This window comes from Uranotaenia lowii, chromosome 2, assembly GCF_029784155.1.
Source record: "Uranotaenia lowii strain MFRU-FL chromosome 2, ASM2978415v1, whole genome shotgun sequence".
In the NCBI taxonomy this organism is placed as follows: domain Eukaryota; kingdom Metazoa; phylum Arthropoda; class Insecta; order Diptera; family Culicidae; genus Uranotaenia; species Uranotaenia lowii.
Window position 1 is genome coordinate 283,967,084 of NC_073692.1, and position 20,170 is coordinate 283,987,253.

Genomic DNA, 20,170 nt, shown 5'->3' on the forward strand with positions numbered 1-20,170 from the left:
CTCAGAGATAGACCCACAGCTAATGCAACATACCTACATTTCCTGGCTAACACCGACCAACCAAAAGTTGAAAGAAACAACCCGAGCATCAATTGGAAACAAGCGTGGAGGAATGTCTCATCCCGGAAACTCTCCCCTGGACAGAAAGAAACTCTATATCTGTGGACTAACAAAAAAGCGTTATGCCGGCAACTTCTCTTCACTATCAATCGCGCTGATGATGAGACATGTATGCATTGCAGAACACCCATCGAGACCATTGAACACAAATATCGTGAATGTACTAATCTCAACGGAGCGTTTGAGCTACTTCAAAGGAAAATCTACGAAACCCTCGACAGACAGCGAACACTGAACTTCGAAGAACTAATTCATCCTACCTTGTTAAACATAAATAGACAAAAAAAAGTGAAAATTCTGAAATATCTTAGTAGCTATATAAATTTTATAAACGCAAGCAACAATAGTGTAGACATCAATGCTTTAGATTTCCACATGAGTTTAGACATATGAAAATGTAAATAAGTTTCAACAAAATAAAACCAAAATTTATAAAAAAAAAAAAAAAAAAAATTCTCACCCATGGTGACTATCAGAATAGGGTAAGAACTCAAAAAGTTCATCCGAAGTGACGTTCCTCACCTAAACCGACTACTGGAATAGAGTGACTTGGGTGACTCGACTATCGTCACCTCATGCGCGGCGCAGAATAAGGGCCTACATATCAGTATTTACGATGGCAAATATTAAAGATAAATTTTGTAATTTGAAAATTGACAATGAATTTGATTAAAGGGGAGGGGGGGGGAGGGTCTAACACTTTAAAAAAATCGATTTTTTATTTTTTTTATTTTCTTATTGTAAAACATTTCAAGAATGTTGTGTCAAATTTTCAAGTCAATTGAAGCAAAACTGTAGAAGTTATAGGCCTTTATCTCCTCCTATCTAATACTGCAAGAAAGCAAGAGCAGAAACTTAAAACGCGTTTTTCTCGAAAGCACATTTTTAAAGTCCGTGGACATCGTCATTTGAAAACTAATTATCCGACTCATTTCAAAATTGGAACATATTTTCTACATATAAAATACCAGACCCCAACGTTTTTCTTTTTTGATTTTTTTACTTTGGGGAGATTTTAGAGGTGAAAAATGGCGGATTTTTAAGTGAAAAATCGTAGTTTTTACTTCAAACAGCCACAAAAATTTCATAAAAATATTTTTAAGTTTAATAAAAACGTTGGGGTCCAGAAAAACATCTATTAAAAATATTTTGCTCTGATTTTTTTTAATTCAGATGATTCTGTGCTGAGATACAGTGTCCACCGCAAATCCTGTTTTCTAGAAGGCATCCTCGAAAGTGCTCCGTCACCGGCTCATTTTTCAATATTTTTCTACGAAAAAATTACTAAATGTTCTTTTAACAATGCTTTGTATAATGCAAAAAATTTGAATACATTTGTTTGAACGATAGCTTTAGAAAAAAATCGCGAAAATGGTGTTTTTTTTATACCCGTTAGACCCTACCCCCCCCTTAATAGGTGACATGATTTTTAATTTGAGCTAACGCTTTTCACATTCGAATTGATATGGTGATTATTGATTTTGTTATAAATTGTCATTTTTTTTATCAACTTTTCCTATTTTGGATCATATTCACTTTATGCAGTTTTAATATAGAGAAGCCGACACGATTTTTTGAAAAAGTCTCTTCTTCACGCGATATTTTTTCGAGTATTTGTAGCTACCGTAAAACGGGGTAACTTTGATCACCAGGGTAAATTTGACCAACAATAAACTTTTCCACAAATTTTGCCCATTGTTTTCCAAAAAAAACAAGAACAGCATTTGATTCTTTAGACTTTTATCTCTCTTCTACAAAATTACGAAGATAATCGGTCGACGCATTTGATAGCAGTAGTGAAAATGTCTAACTGCTATCGAAACGTACTCTTACCCCACCTCTGGGGCAGAAGTTCGAATGATGTGGGGTAAAAGTACGACCATTCAAAATTCCACAATTCTGCATGAAGTCAACAGGAAAATTATTTTGTATTAATCTCTGCTTAAAGCAGTAGCATCTTTGTCCGCTTCAGATACAAATCCTATACATGGGAAAATAACCTGTGTGAATTTGGAGTTTTCCACTAACTGACCATATTCAGCAGGTTTTCGAAATCCAGTTCTCATCGTATTTGAGCAATTTTTCGCGCGAGCAAGTCTTGAAGATACAAAAATATGCGCTGATGTTTCCAGAGCATTTAAAAAAGAAGTTAAAATTTTCCGTTCAGATTTACTTTGGTAGACCCTTCGTACTTTTGCCCCATTTGCAGTTCGTACTTTTGCCCCTTCAAGGTTTATTATGATTCACAGTTTATCGTGATAAATAGAGAAATAGTAATTAAATTCTTTCGTCGGCATTTGATAGTGATTAAAAACAACTAAAAAGACACATTAAAACTTTCATTGAAAGCCAGACTTTTGATTACATAAACATGTTTGCCGTTTTTTGAAATATTACATCATTTAAGCAAAAAAGCTACTTTACCTCATTTTTTGGGGTATTTTCAACTTCTACGAAAAAAAAATATGGCTGGTTGTTGGCAGTTCAAATCACGCCAGAGTTTTGAATTTTACTGTTCTCGATTTGTGATAATCCCAAAACGTACTTTTACCCGACTCGTACTTTTACCCCACCTTACTCTATTATCAATAACTCAGTCTATAGTTTGAATTCTTGAAAACTATTTTCTACGTTTGAAAGCCTATTAATTGAGTATCAAATATGCAAATTAGGTTTGTATTTGAAATTTTCTTCAGTTAATAAAAAATCTAATTTCAAAATCTTAAAAAATCTATTTTTTCAAGGCTTGCAAACAAACAGCTGTCCTGATGATTCCAAAAAGATTTTAGAAGCAAAAGGGTTGTTTAATGTGAAAGAACAACTTTTTTTCTTTGTATATGGACAGTTATAGTGCTATTTTTATAGTCATTTAATGATAAATTTTTGATATTTAAAAAGTAAGGACATTTTTCTAGGGTAAGCCCGTATTGGACAAATGGATAGGAACCTTATGAAATTGTTTACTTTGAAGAAAATATTAAAATGGAAATAGTGGGAGGGCCTAGGGGAATGTGTGAAGGTAAAATTTCATTTGTATTTTGAAGTTCAAACTATTTTGCAATTATAATTATTTTTGCCCCTAAATGTAGGCAGCATTATAGTTCTTTTTTCGATAATAAATATTTTCTAAACAAAACGTTAAAAATCATGGTTGAATTGATAAACTTGTATTTGTAAATATTATGAAGGTGATTATGATCAAGAAAACTAGGTATTTACATTTCAGTACAGCTCTAAGCTATATCACAAGCCACAATCCTGGATATCGCTTTTTTAAATTAGTATAGCAATTATTAATTTAGCAAAATAACATCATTTTGGATATTTCAATTCTTATAAAAGTTATGGCTACTCAAATAAAAAAAGCAATACAAATTCTAATGTATTTCTATACAATTTTTCTAATTTCTATCAAACATTGTTTATTCGGTACTGAAAGATGCTTGTTATACATTTAAGTTTAAAAGATTTCTCAATCTGTAGAAATTTCTCAATTAAAAAAAAGCTGTATTTTTGCATACCATCTACATATATTTTTACAACTTCTAAATTCGTTTTTTTTCATAATTTTATATGTTCAAAATATACTTTAAAAGTGTGAAAGGAAAAGGTATGCGAAAAAAAGAATTTTGTGGCCCTCACACATATAACATTTCTAAAATTTGGCGCGTCAGCTTAAAATGTTGGCCACCCATGGTTTAAACTTTTTTTGGGTTTATTTGTTGCAGAAATTTCAAATAGTGAGGGAATTCCAAAGTACATTTTCTTATAATTCTCACAATTTACCTAGTGTAAAACACTTGGAAATGATATAGAAACTCACTTTTTCGGTTAGTAATATTTTTTTTTTTAAGTATTATGTTATGATTATTTAAAAATACCCCCTTTAGCACGAAGAAAGATCTAACTATAAGCAAGTGTACAAGTACAATTCTGTAAAAACCTTGAAATGTGCCTTTCCATCCAAGTTTGAATAAGTTTTTGAAGCACTCTTAACGTTATAATTGACAAATGCTCACGACAGATCGATTTTAATGTCATACAAGTTATCAAAATCTTATTACCGTAATGGTTGATTCTTGTAAAAAAAAATCGACATGTCTTGTTAGAAGCGCTTACAAAATTGAAAAAAAAAATGTGAAATTGACGATTCACGTTACACTGTATTCTACAAAATTTCTATAAGAAAATTAAACATCATTAACTAAAAATAAAGAAATAATAATTTTAAATTGTAGACTTCAAGATCACAGTAAGCTTTCTTTTAATTTCATGTTAGCCTTTTGTTTAAAGGGATTTTTGATCATTAATTTAAAAGAAAATCTCTGATAGTTTTTGAAGCGTTTTCTGTACGTTTTACTGTCTTTTAAAAATAAACAAATGTACATCAATTAAATTTCAAAAACTCAGAAACATTTGCAATGCGTATATTTTGTGTGTCTAACTATAAGTATTGTTAGTCACACAAAAATCACTTTCATACATTAGTGATTTTTTCGGGTTAAAAACCGTATTAGAAGGAGTTACACTTACTTTTCACGAAAAGGTATATACAATAGAATGAGTCGATTGGGGGTCATTTTTAATTCTTCAAACCTTGGGGTCTAAAAAACTTCGTTTTGATTCAAACCTCATCAATGATTTTTTGCAGAATTTTTAAGTAACGTTTATCTGAGTAAATTTGAACCTTTAAGATTGTATGGAAAATTTAACATTTTGTACTGAAAAACCAATATCATTTTTGTTTCTTCTGTGAAATCGAGCCTGCTAAGGTTTTCAATTTATAAATTCTTCTAAGAATTTTTTTTTCCGCTGAAAAACTTTGTCCAAGACCTCAACTTTGTATCCTATTAGGAAAAAAATTAATTAGCTGTTTAACAGGGGTTAATTCACTTGACATCACTGCTTGTGCCTCGTGCATCTGGCAGTGGTGTCAATTGAATGTATTGATTTTCAATACCAAAAAACATTCTCTTGTTAAACAGCTATTACCTTTTTTTGCTCCATAAGATACAAAGTTAAGGTCTTCGACGAAATTGTTCAATGGAAAATTTGCTTTCGAGAATTTATAAATTGGCCCAAAAACCATTAACTGGCTTGGATCCACAGAAAAAAAACAAAAATTAACTTTATTTTTCAATGCAAAATATTCAATTTGCCATTCAAATTAAAAAATCAAATTTACTCATGTAAAAACGTTCGGCGAAACGTCGGCCAAAAATCATGGAGTTTTTAACCGAACCCCAGGGTTTGAGAAATTGAAAATGACCTCAAATCGATTCAGTCTAGTGTACAAGTAATTTCAAAGAATCAGAAGCACTACCGGATTGAAAAACTTTTTGCTCTAAGATCTACAGTATTTGAAACTTTTTCAATTGATCTTCTTTAAATATTAACATATGTAAATCCATGAAATAATCGTGAGACTGCAGAACACAGACAAACAATACACATGGGATTCAGAACCAAGAATCAAAAATCGTCATCAACAGTTAACTTCATCAATTCTTTGTGTCATTTAAAATATTTTTAATCAATTAAGAAACCCTAAAGACGATGAGTAGCAGGAATATTCCCACTTGTTCCAGTGTTGAATCAATTTTTCGATAAGGGCCAGTTTAACTTGCCATGTCATTAAGAGCAGAAGAGTTTGTGTTGGGTTACACTTATACAATATTCCTTTTTTCTTTCAACTGCCTTTCTTTCCAGCCAACATGACTGATGGATGCATCGCATCGCTACAAAAACGTCGTAAGACTTTAAAAGTTATCGTTTTGTTTTGATCTCATGAGGTGGGTTCACGTTATGTTGCTACTTCAGACCCAATGAAAAGGTAGGCCAGGAAACGTGTGATGGATGAAAGATGGGTGGAGAAGCGCGTTCACTTCACGGGGTGCGATCGTATGTCGATTGTTCGTTCACGCTCTTTCTGTTCCTGAATCTGAGGTGTCAGGAAAACTGGCTGACTGGAGTCATGTTTCCGAGGATGAGATTGATATGTTTCACGGTTTGACAGGCAATGAGATGTTGTTTTGTAGTTGCTCATCTCGGATGTTTAGCTCGGTTTGAATGAAGGTTTCAATGAAATATGATCTTCCGTTTTATTGATTTTGGAAAGGCTAACACATTGAGCTTCGTCATGATGATCTTTATGCTGCTGGTAAAGTTGGTTGTTCATTGGGTGTTTTTGAAAATATGTATGAAATCTCAGGGCGAAATTTAGCAGGAATTATGGATTTTAAGGTTCTTCAAAAGTTCTTCAACACTTAATAATCATTGTCTATATTCATTCGTGAAGAACCTTTGGACCCATTCTGGTACTTAAACAATTAAATCTCAAGCTTTTACTAAATTTCTACTTGAAAAAACGCGTTAGCTTAGGGTGCTCACCTTGCCCTAATTCTCCTTACTTTAGTTTTCCAGAGAAATAATTTATGTTGATAAAAAAGGTTCACAAAAAATAATTAACAGTTCGTATAAAACGATGCAGCTCGCTTTCTCTCACGACTTGTCAATGCCTTGGAGTGACAAATTGGCCAATTGGATTGCGGTTTCAGCTGTGCGTGTGGCAATTGTACAAATCACGTTATTATGAATTGTGACAAATGCATCCGAATGGATGCAAACTGATATGGCGTGCTGCTGCAAAGATTATGGTTTATTTGGTTCGTTGCAGGAATGGGGGAACTAAATGATTCAGCATTGTTCGCGCGTACAATCGGACTAGATTCATGCTTGGAAATAGTTTAGCCGGATTTTATTGGACAGAATTTGATGATACAGGGTTCATTTGAGGTATGCACAGGATTAACATAACCCAATTTGTCACAAATGTTGCTAGGATATCATTACTCTACTGAATATCTGAAAATTAAACAAACATTCCTGATGGAATAATAATGATGTCATGCATACGAATTAATTGTTACGTGATGGATAAAATATTTACCTGAGGTTTGTTCTGCCACCCGTCTATCTGAAAAATAAATAAAAAGTAATAATAAGATATTGGACGAATTTTATTTTTGTTTATAAGTTTCATAATTAGATATTGAAAATTTATTGATCACACTACAGTTGAGCAAAAAAAAATTGTATGTACATAAAAAAATCTTTTCGTTATAAATATTTCATATAACTGTGTAGTAAAATTTCTGGAATCCTTTCATTGATTGATTGGATTAGATGGTTACAAGAAAAACAAAAGCTTCACGTAACTTTATATGAATCTTCAATTTTTTATTTCTGGAAGATTGCATATTGTTTTTGGAAAAGAATTCGCAGCGCTTTAATAATAAGACTGGTAAATAAAAGTGATTATGATTCCAATTCGAATGATTCATTGGATTTTGGTTGGGGAAAAAAAGTATGAATCTTATATGTTGAATAAAAATAGCTTTGTTCAAGTTGTTTTTACAACACGAAAGTTTTGGAATATTTTCGCCTAAGAATAATCAAGACCAGATTTTCTGCTTTTTCTTATAATCCCAATTTGGTAGCTATGAGGAACCCATATTTCCGGTTCAAAGAGATAAATTGTCATTCAAATACGTTCACAAAATATCTTACCCTTAAAAAAACAGAGATATTATTTCTAAAATGATGAAAAACAAAAAAAACTTACAAAAACGTTGGAAATAGCAATAAAAAACTCATAATGTAAGTGGTCCATGTATAACGTTTATGATAATAACAATTATGTTGAAGTGAATATAACTGTTAACTGGGGTGATAAATTGACGAAAGTTGGTACAATCGACGTCTTTTTGATAAATACTTATCTATAATAATAGATTATATAATGCAATGGGGATCAGCAAAACAAACATTTTTGAAAAGGATAAAAAAAACTGAAAATGAAATCGTTGATTTGCACATGTTTAAACGAATTATAATGATAGAAAATTGAGTTTCAAAAAAACTTGAGACATTATATTGAACCGAAGCAATGTACTAACAATAGTTCCTACAAGTTCACTTTCTTTAACCTATTTTGAAAAAAAAAAAACGTTTCGCGATAGCACACATTTTGCCTGATAACTAAGGATTGTTTAATGACTGATTTTATTTGGGGCTATTTTTGAATTTCTCAAACCCTGGGGTCAAAAAATCTTCGTTTTGGTTCAAAACTTATCCATGATTTTATTGTAAATTTTCAAGTATCGTTTTCATGAGTAAATTTGAACTTTTAGGTTCGTTCCCATACATTGAATATTTTGTACTGGAGAATCAACATCAATATCGTTTCTTTGCAACCGAGACTGTGATGGATTTTGTGCCAATTTATAAATTCTCTAAAGAAAATTTCGCTTTACAATTTTATCGAAGACCGATTAGGCAAAAATGTTATTAGCTGTTTAAAGGGACTTGTCTTTTGGAAATGAAAAACAATTAATTCAATTTATATCACTGTTGGGTGCCTACTGAGGTATTGCAAGACTACTTTAATTTCTTTGATTTTTACTGAAAAATTAACAATCTTAAAAACTGGGCTGATAAATAATCAACTCAATCTGTAAAATATGAAAACCAACGGGAACCAACAAAATTTTATTTTTTTTTAAATATTTTTATCATAGTAAGAACCACGAAAAACATACAATGCGATATTTCCGGAATTCACTGGACCGTATTTCAACATAAAACGTATGAAATGTGCAGATTTCAAAGTCTTGAGTTGATTGAAGAGTAAAATAAGATTTCTTTTAATATTATTTCAGATTAGTTGTGCTCAGTGGCTCAGTGTAACGAAAAACATAAAGCAAAAATCGATATACCTCACATTTGGTCCCCAATGTGTTGATATTCTGTGATTTAATACTTAAATAGGTCACCATGACAGTCTCTTCATTATTAATTCATCACTGTCTTTTGGAAATGAATAATTGAACAGAAAAGCTATTTTATTCATTCAAAATTTCATGATTCTTATGTAAACATATTAAATAAACCATTGGATTTTTTTATTATAAACTTTTCAAATAAACAGCTATGGTCTGTAAAACCAAGCACTTTTAATAATTCAATATGAGTTCATAATCAATCGAAACTCATATCAATAAAATGATTTTCAATATGACTTTAACAAAATCGGTAATCTTTGTTGCAAAACGCCCATTTTTAAGGTCTTTTTGGCCATAATGTCGTTTTCTGAAGACCATAAAAGTCAAAACTCAAATTTTAAGAAGCATCTGAAAGCAGACATTTGGATAAATTCAAGATAGTTTAGTTTAAGAAAATTGGTTCAATAGTTTTGATTTTAAAACCAAAACAGTTATCCGGGTCTATTGAACCCTCACTGGCAAATTGTCTTTTTTTCTGGGTGGATCTGCTAACCTTTTAAAAAATTAATCTGAAAATGTAGAGCTCCTCATTTTAGGAATAACCCGGAAAATTTCAATTGCAACCAATTTTAACTGTTCCGGAGTCTGAGTTCCGTCAATGTTGATATATTTTTGTTAAATATTCTCAGACGGTGAAGAGTCTTTGTAGCATTCATGGCGGAGAGCATTGGTCAGGGATGCTTAAACAAAGTTAGATTTCTGACTGCAAATTTCTGCAGTTCAACGTTCTGTGCAAGGAAATAGCTGTGAAATTTTGCAAAACCAAACATCTCCAGCTAAGGTACATCGATTTAAAATCTTTTTCATGGCTCATTTTCACGTTGGCTCATTTTAATATTGGGGAAGAACCACACGTACATTTGATGGAAATAAATTGAAGAAATCATACGCCTTCCAGAATGAAATTGATTATTATATGAATAGAAAGTCGTATGTCAAATTTTGAACCATTTCGCTTAGGGATTGCGTAAAACAATTGTTTCAATTACCTTTGAATACTGACCTTTTAATGACTTTTTGATGTTAGTGACTTTTTAATGTTGGTTTTCTAAAAGCTTAAATTAGGACATATTTTTCAACCCCAGTTGGCATCACGTATAAAAGATCTAACACAAAAGTTATCTCGGAAAACATTGCATTATTAAGAATTCTATACAATCTTTAAACCGTCAAACTTGTCGAAATGGTTAAATTTTGTTTAAAATCGTAGATAAAATTGAAGTTTTTTTTCCCAAAAATATGAGATTAAAAATTCATTAATAATGTAAATAGCTCTGCTATTCTCACAAAAAAAAAAGTTCAGATGAACGATTGTAAAAAAAATTACCTTACCTAACATGAGAAAAAAATATTTTAAATGTGGTGCTTCTCCATTCGGAGTTATTTGGTATTTTGTACGAGTAATTCCGTTTTTTTTTCAGCCCGATCGGACAAAATCTCATGTGCTTTGATCCGTCAGTATATCTGAAATTTAACTCAAGAACTTTTTCCTGATCTCCTGTTCGATTTCAGTGGTCAATTTTACATGAAAAATGATCCCTTAGTTTAGAGTTGTACCTTCAATACAATAAAAATACGTTGTTTTGGTTCTCCACAGTGTCTGGCTGTTGACCACGTCTCATATTTCCAGGAATAACAATTTCAAATGGTAATAAACATAATAAGTTCAAATTCCTATACACAATCTCTACAATTACTTTACAATTCACACATAATTTTTAGTTTTTTGAAGTGATATTTTACATGAAAATCTACACGGAGAAAAAAGACCACAGTTGTTCTAATTATTTAAGCTGGTTACACCACTTAGTCAAAAACTGGATATCTGATCAGTCTTCTGAAAATCGCTCAAGAAAAGCAATCAGGAATGGTTTCTAGCTAGAATGATGCTTCCTCCGAGTGCTGTGATACGCACGTGGTAAAAGTACCCATTGAATATATGTCGAAAATCAACACTAACTTGATACAAGAAGATATACCATGCCCCATCGGAGGCTACCGTTGCTATTCGTCACGTGGCTAATCGACGGTGATCGACATACTTGGTGATACATTTTGAACGTCGCTCCCTCAATCATTCCCGAACGTCTATCCTCGCATCATTGTTGATAATGCTCGTTATTGATAGACGATCATTAATGTTTCAAAAGGAAAAATCTGAATAAATACCAGGACCACATGTTCAAAAAAGCTGTAGCACATGCTGGACAGTTCATTGCGGTTACCTAGTCATGTTTTTGTCCTTCTAGGCAAAACGAAAAATAAAAAATCATCTGATAGCCTACATAGATCGCTCAGAACTGATACATATCAGTTATGATCCTAAAGGTTGAAAGTCGTCAAGGGAAGGAAATCAGCATAGAGACGTTCGTTGCTGATAGTCTGCGTCCTTTTTTACCTCATCATGTATCGCAAAACTGTTTCAAATACGGAAGCGTCGTTGTCATGCATGATTGTTTGTATGATTTGGTTGAAGAAGGAAAATTTGACTGCTTTGATTTTTTGGCTCTGAATGTAGTCAAGCATGACTCGGTGAAAATGATTGATATTTGGAACACTATATCTGATAATATTTTCATATTTTTTGTAATCAATCGGCCATAAAGGCGAAAGCACTCGGAGGTTGTAGCCTCAATTTCACTCATTTTTATATGATTTGTGCTTACGTGTGTATGGTTACACCAATCAACTTTAAATATAATAAACTCAACTACAAACTTTTGATTGACTTGACGCAATCAGCTATGAATATAATGGATTCAACTTAAATGGTTTAATTAAATCGACTGTAAATATGACAGATTCAACTATAATTGTACGATTGATTTTAGGCATTCTACTATAAATTTATATTTGATACAACTACAAACTGCTGATTGACCTTACACAATCAATTATGAATATAATATAATCAACTATCATGGTATTATTGATTCAATTGTTAATATGATAGTTTCAACTACAATTATATGATCGATTTTTGGCATTCAACTATAAATATAATAAAGTCAAATATTCATTACTGGTTGACCTCTCATATTTAACTATAAATTTGATAGATTCAATTGTAATGGTGTAATTGATTCAACTTTAAATATGATAAATTCAACTACAATTGTGCGATTGAATTTAGGTATTCAACTATCAATATAATAGATTCAACTATACATTTCAGGTTGACCTCTAACATTAGACTTTTAATATGCTATATTCAACTGTAGTGGTATAATTGATTCAACCGTAAATATTACAGATTCAACTACAAATGTATGATTGATTCGAGGTATTAAACTATAAATATAGTAAATTCAACTATATTTTGATGATTAAATGTGTGATGCTTGAATACCATAGTGTTCATCTGTTTTCATCAGAAAAAATTGAAAAAAAAAATCGAAAATGTGAGACCAGTACTTGTTCCCTGCAGCGATCGTAGTGCTGTTTTCAGGGCTCAGCCGGCAATTCCTGACATCTGTGACCGGCAGTTCTTGGAATCGGGAAAGGTACACCTACTCACGTCCTTTTACGTGATCATGGCAGGATCCCACAGTAAATAAACTAGTATTTGTAAGTCAGTAAGGTCGGTAAAGCGAATGAATGATGTCATGATACTGAGTGAATTTCCCCCCCACAAGGTCAATCTTCGCCGGGTGCAGAAGCACTGACTTCTTAGGACATCTTCCGGGACCGATCAGTTATGACGCACAATTTGCTGGGCAATCATACATCAAAATGCAAAAATAACATTAGTGGAGGATCCAGGACGTGGATAACGGGATTTTCGGTCAACTTTTCTAGCATCGTGGCGGCTACAACGAACTAGATGCAAAATATGGAAATAATAAATTTAAAAAAAAACGTTACCATAAAATTATTCTGAAGAAAAGTATCATAAGATATGATATCTTCCAACATAAACAGAATTTAAATTTACAATTTTTATAGTTGACCTCATTGAATCAATCATTAAAATATAATTGAATCAATCATATTTAAAATTAATTCAATCATATTATAATAGTTGATTCTAGCATATCTACAATCAAATCAATCATATTATTATAGTTGAAGCTACATTAATTATTGTGTCGATTGCACGTGCGTCCCGACGTCCAGTTGAAATTAGCATGAATGATGTCAATATCAGAAGCATTATATTTATAAGCAACGGGTTGTAGCATCGAGTTGGCATCGGTAAAGATTAGAGCATCAAACTGATCCGGCTTACGTGATGCTGGGCTAGAAGGCAAAGGTGTGTGACTGGGAGAAAAGCATAACGCAGGAAAAAACTTGCCAAGGCATGGCAGTTTGAAGCCTCCCCCTGAGCCATCTGACCGCAAAACGGGACGACTTGTAGCAGGAACAAGCGGTCGTTGGTGGCCAGAGAAGAGAACTTCCGAGCTGGCATGGTTGATGCGTCCCGGTGTCAAACTGAGATTAAATGGCGGCTGATCGTTGTTTAGAATCGCGAAACTGATTTGAATTGTAGTCCACGAATTCTCGGAAGTACAATCCTTTTGGCCAGGATTCCGGATTCAACGCTTTCAGTTTCAAATCCAGAGATAGGCCAACTTTAAATGAGATGAACCGGAATGAACTGATATCGCTACCTCTGGAAACCAATTTAACTACGTTGGCATCTTCCGCACCAATGTTGGCCAGCACCATGGCTTTAACAGCGTCTTCCGTGACGTCAGGCTTAATGCGCGACAAATAAACCCAGAACAAGTCAGGATTTTCGTCTTCGCTCAGTGGAATTGAAACTATATCGGCTGATGCATGTTTCGATCCCAATTGGCAGGGTTCAGTTGTACATTACACAAAACAATCGTACATTATAGTTCAATCTATTATATTTATAGTTGAATGCACAAAATCAATTATACAACAATAGGTGAATGTATTCAATATTGTTGTATGTACGAAATCAATTAGATTTTCTATTATATGTAATGTTGAAATTTTGATAATTTTAGTTGGTCAAGAACCAATCAGATATATGATTGAATAAAAGTGGATTATTTTTGGGAATATCATACTTTTTTCTCCATGTAAGGTGACTTGTTTTTTTTTTTAAATAATTTCTGAGATGGCTAAGCGGGCCGCATGCTTATGATGATGGTTAAGCGGGCCGCAAATCATCTCGTCAAGTTATGAAGGATGTTTGCGTGAAAATGTCTTAGAAATATTTAGAAAACATCAAATATATAATTTAACAATTCTGGATTTTATAACCAGCTTTTCAATATTGTTTCAATAATGTAATCAGCTTTTCAATAAATGCAAAACCGTGTCAGTTCTGAAGCTCTGAAACTTGAGACAATTATACATTTAACTCGAGACCTGAGACTAGAGTCATAAAACCTGCAACCTGAGACCTAGAAAATGAGACCTGAAACATGAGCTCTAGGACATTATATCTAAGGCCTGAGACTTGAAACCTTCTTTTGTACTTAGACATAATACTTACCTGACACATTCAAACCAATTGGAATGTTATTTCTGAATTATTCTACAATCAATGATTATATTTTTGATGATATTTTTTACAGAAACAAATTTATGACCTGATTTTCAACCTGTTTTTTTTATATTTTGAAGCAACTTAAAGATAGCTATCCATTATGAAATGTCATGGTCTGAGTGTACTCCACTGATGTTTATGCTTTCAATTATCAACGCTATCTTTAACCCTGGTCCTTCATAGCTCAATGATGGTGGCATAAATTATAGCAATATTTATAGCTCGAAAATGTTCAGCCGAGCGTGTTACTTGATGCGCATAAATCTTCGTCAGTGATAACTCGAGTATCTCCCATTAAGCACTGGGAGAGGCAGATTTGCAACTCTAAGTATTGACCGATGATGAAGGAGATATGTTTGTACTTTGGTCATTGTTTAGGACCCCCTCATTAAAAACTCACAGCGCTGAGAAAACTGAAGAATTGAGCGTTCCTGTGTGGAATGGATAAAATAAAGGTTTTCAAACAGATCCAGAGGAATTTCGATACCATAAATAATTCCATATTAAGACTTGAATCCACTTTGTTGGTTTATTTGCCAATGTATAATCGGTTCCGAGTTTAGGTTTAACAACGTTTTACCAACCAGAATGTTATTCACATCGAACTTTCATGATACCACGGGATTGAGGTTTACAAATTGAGTGATGGTTTGTTGTTCTATTCATCTTATGGTCTTGTATAAAAGCGTAATTAGTCAACCTTTCAACTCGTAACAAAACCGGTATCAGAAACAAAGAAGATGTTTCAAACGGATAGTAAAATAAAAATAATAAAAAAACAAAATGTTGTACAATTCGCTAGGATAAGAATAAACAATTCTGAAACAAAGGCATACATTCTTTCTTTACCTACAACTTTTTTTGTGATTTTTTAAAACAAACGCAGTGTTGATTATTTTGCCTAAACGCATTTTTTTCAGTTTTTATGGGGTTGTCGTAAAAAAAAGTCAGCCAAAAGACAAACTGCTAACCAAAGGTAAGTTATGTAACGTTCGCTGGACAAAACAAAAATACAGACACTTTTTGTTCACGAATTCCGCTAAACCAGCTGAAGTGTCTTGTCACAAATAAGATCGTCTAACCGGGTCCAAGGATGAGTAATTTTGAAGTCTCGTTGCTGATTGTATTGTTTATTTATTTTTCCTCCATTTGGGGGCTTGGGTGATTTAGGTAACACGGATCGCTTATTATGTCACAATTTTGTAATATTTCGTCTTGGCGGAAGGGCCGTTTGGCTGTGGGCCAGCTTTACGCCGATTGAGGTAACTCATTCATGAATATGGGCAGCTGTTTTAGGATTTAGTTAAGCTGTTTCACTTGATTTGACTACATCGAGAAGGCACATTCCACACTTGTTTGGTATGGTTATGTTGAAGATTCATAGAATGTTTATTAAAAAGTGTGATTGGTTTAGAATAACGATTCTTAGTAACAACAGAGATTGTCAACTTATTCTGTTCAATTTGCATTATTTAGGAATAAACAATTAGCAATTATGGAAACAATTGTAATTTTCACTAATGGAGAACTTAAAAAATCAATTTTAGATGATTATTTTCAAATTTGGGGAGATAAAGAGGGGAGGAGGGCATAAAGAGCACCCGGGGCATTATAAGCACTCTACTTTTCTGCAAAAGTACGTATTTTCTTGAATAAATTTTCATGAAGATTAGTTCCGTACTTCCTATAGTATTAATTTTTCAACAAAAAAGAAATCTCCTTATCATTTTTACAGAGATATTTTAGAAAAACCAACTCGGTTCTTAAGTGCCGAAAATATTATAATTTTTGAGCACTGGAAAATAAGCTTTGATGAACGTTAAATCATCTTGATCTATAATGTACGCACTGCAACATGATGAACACATTGTTCCTCAATTTTCACCATCTTTGAATTTTTGGTTTTTCACTATAATCAATTTTAAAAGACGTTTTTACTTTGACTTGTTGACTCGGTTCGAACAGAGCACTTTTGATCGGGGCACGATGAGCGTTTTCTGCCGTAGCATTTAGCAGCGAATTCAACTTGATAAAGTCAACTGAATAATAGAGCTAGTTTACATCTGTCGATCTGGCCTATTGGTTAAATGTCGGAGAGGTAATCAATAGGCTCGAGTTCGATACCAGTTCGAGGAGATTTTTTTTTTATTTACTATTCATGATCAATTATTTGTACAATGTATATTGTTGTATTTCATGAGTAGTAGCTTCTTTGCGGGTGATGCAATGCACCAAAAACATAATGTATGAGTGTGTGTGAATTGCTTGTATTCTACAAAAAGTCATACATTATATTAATATTGATTACCTCTCCGACACCTTACCAATAGGCCAAATCGTCGGACGAAATAAGTCAAGCTGTAGCTCTATTATTCAGCTGACTACATCGAGTGAAATTCGCTGCTAGATTCCACGGCAGAAAACGCTCATCGTGCCCCGATTAATGTTGCTTATACTGCCCCAGTGAGGGTTCTCGTTATGCCCCTACAGTGACTGATCTTCAGCTTTCAGAAAAAATATTTTAAAATGCATTTTAAACGTTTTCATCTACTTTTTCAAGTATAATCCAGTTAGGAAATGGACTTTTTTAGTAGCTGAACACGAAACAATGATGTAAGTCACATATTATAGCATATTCAAATTTATGGCAAAAGGTACGAGGGGTTTTGATAATATCACTGAATAACTCAAATCAAGGTGATCAATACGAACGAGATCGATCAAGCTGTTTTCTATGGTTAAATAAGCGTCTTCCTTAAGGTGGTCATTATGCCCTTATCTCCCCTTATCATCAAAGTTAATTTTCTTCCAACAGACAATAAAATATTTTTTGAACAACAAACAGTTAACAATATGAAGAAATTTGTATTGGTTTCATGTTTAAGGAACGCTCTTGCTTATAAAAATCTGTCACGCCATCTGCACAAATATCAATTATTTCTATACAGGAGAGATAAGGGCATAACGAGCACCCAGAGCATTATAAGCATTCCTTTTTTCTACAAAAGTAGTATCCAAAAAAATTATTTTTTCTTCTGGAATTCAGAAGAAAGTTTAAATTCAATTATATAAATTGTGATAGCCTTAGAAAAATGGTAGGCTTAGTAGCGCACGTTATCCGAACAACCAGGAAAATGTTGCTTTTCAAATCGGAAGTTCATTCCTGAAATTAACATTAATTGAAATTTAAGAATTTGAAATATTAGAACTTTTATTTAAGAACTTGAAATAATAAATAACTAAATGGCAGGCCGCACTTTATTCGCTCAAAACCGTACGCATAGACCTGTGTGCGGCTTGCAAAATTTAAAAAAAAATCCATAAGATATTTCGTAAAATGGGGTAAACAGGGAAAGAGAAATTATAATGATAAGAGTATTTACCAACCTTCAACCAATATATGTTTTTATCTTTTAAGCATAAATAAGTTCCATGATTCGTTGGAGAAAACCACCATCTTGACAAGTATTCAATGTCATGCCATGCCTGGTAGTTTGCTATAAAATTAAGAATGTTTTCAGCATAATTTCAGTGAAAAATGAAATACAATTAGTTCCAACTGTTTCAAATGATGTCAAATGCTAACATAATAATCTTTGGCAGGTTTAGTATGAAAATAATGAAAAACGGTAAAAAATGAAGTTCCTAGATGATCACAGAATAGTGCGGCTTTTGGATTTCGCCTGAAAACCAAAACATATTTCAACTTCCTAAACTGGTTTTACTTTACTACTACATTAATAAAAAATAGGTGATGAAAAATTTAAACTAAAAAATCCTTACTAGGTGGATACCAAAAGTTTTTTTTATTCAGTTTGAATTAGGTCCACAAAATAACACCATTTGCTAATCGTGAGCTGCAAATGTAAAATATAACAGAAATTTTACGAAAATAGCCTGAATTTATTGCGATTCATCCCATTCCACACCTCTTACCCCTGTTATCAGAGCTAATAGATTTTGTTTTCATATTTCTTCTAATTTATCAAACTATTATCAAAACTTTAATATCCATTCCATAATCAGAGTTTTACGATCTTTTAGCACAATGCTCAGTTTTTAAAACTTAATTTAATCAATAAGAATTCAAAATTCAAAGCCGATAAAGAATCCAAAATGCATTAAAAAAAACTCCGAACATAGAACAAAATTGAACATTTAAATCCAGTGTCGGAACTCAGATTCGAAATTGATAAACAAACTACAAACTAAGTAGGTATCTAGAAATGAATCTGTTTAGCATAGTAATGTTTGTCGCGAAAATGTTTTGAGCCCTATTTTCTATCATTCCTGAAGTTATGTGGGAAAATTTTACTCTAACTTAAATATTTGGATCCTAATCAAGAATCGATTCGTCAATAATCATGGAAAAAAACTAAATCAAAAATTTACAAAAAGAAATCGAAAAAAAAGAAAATGTTAACATAAGAAATCAATTTTGAATAATACCAACTCAGTATTTTTATAAAAAATCTTTGTTGTGCTTGGTATGGTTTATGGTAATCTTACAAGCCCCTTCTCCCATGAGAGTCCATCAAAATGAAGAAGTTATCTTATCTACACTCAAAATTTATTATTCTTGATCAAATTTTAATGATGGAGTAAGGTTATTCGATAGTAATAATCTTGAATCAGAACTGATGCCAAAACCTCGAAATTAATCCCATGTTCATAAATCAGCTACAGCTTTTTAAATTATATCACTTATTGATAGTTATTCATTTCTGAATATTGAATTTGAAATAAAATTTAACTCATATCAGAGGTACTGGTTCCATATCATTAAAATGGATTTTATATTTGTGTTTTCTAATTTCGGATTATGGTTCCAATTAAGGAATCTTGATTTTCGGTCCTAAACATCATTAAAAAATTGAATTTGAAAAAAAGCACTTGGGAATCAATTGGAGTTTCTGTTTCATATTCATGAACTTTATTCTTATGCAAAATTGAAACAAAGCAAACATTCCTAATGGCGATTTAGATTAATCATTCGAAATTTTTATTTTTATTCAGGTTTGCAGGTCGGATTAGAAATACTTTTTTGAAATCAAGAATATAATCATTGAAATCCGAAACATTCTAATTATAATCATGAATTCATGATTGAGGACTCTAAAACTGATTTTAATTCTTGGCTCATATTTCTAAATTCAAATTTGTTTGATATTAGTTTTAGAAAACCAATTGAATTTCACAGATTGACAATTAAAATTTTGAATTCAGGATCAAGATTCAGAGTTAGCTCGTAAATTAGCTCCACAAACAAAATAAAATTTTCAAGATGACTTTTTCGCAGGCTTATAAAGGCCGGAACAAATTTCAATTCTTCTTTAGTCACCCCCCCCCCCTCCCCTCCTTCGATTTTTCCGAAAATCCAGAAGGGGGAAATATATAAAGTTCATATATAGTATATTATTGAAAAATTTGATAATTTTTTGGAAAAATCTAACTATGTCAAATCGAAGATAAAGGGATAGTACCACCTTTTGTATTCGAAGTTTTTCCAAATTTTCGATCTTGAATCACTCGATTTTTCAAAGTAGTGCGATGTAGGTTGTATGCAAGTGTATTGCATACAAGCTTTTATCCAATTTGTTCCTTTATTGCATGCAAGCTTTTATCCAATTCGTTCCAATTTATTGAAAATTTGGATTACTTTTAAAATATTCCCCCTCCCCCC

At 32.5% G+C, this 20,170-nt stretch overlaps 1 protein-coding gene across 1 annotated transcript in view; it reads right to left on the reverse strand.

Moving 5' to 3' along the window:
• Positions 1–7,099, reverse strand: part of LOC129744345 (mucin-5AC-like) — a 90,857-nt gene extending 83,758 nt beyond the window's left edge. The window contains exon 1 of the mRNA XM_055736821.1: positions 7,070–7,099. The gene's annotated coding sequence lies outside the window, so the exon portion shown is untranslated. The remainder of the gene's footprint in view (positions 1–7,069) is intronic.
• Between the last annotated feature and the right edge of the window lie 13,071 nt (positions 7,100–20,170).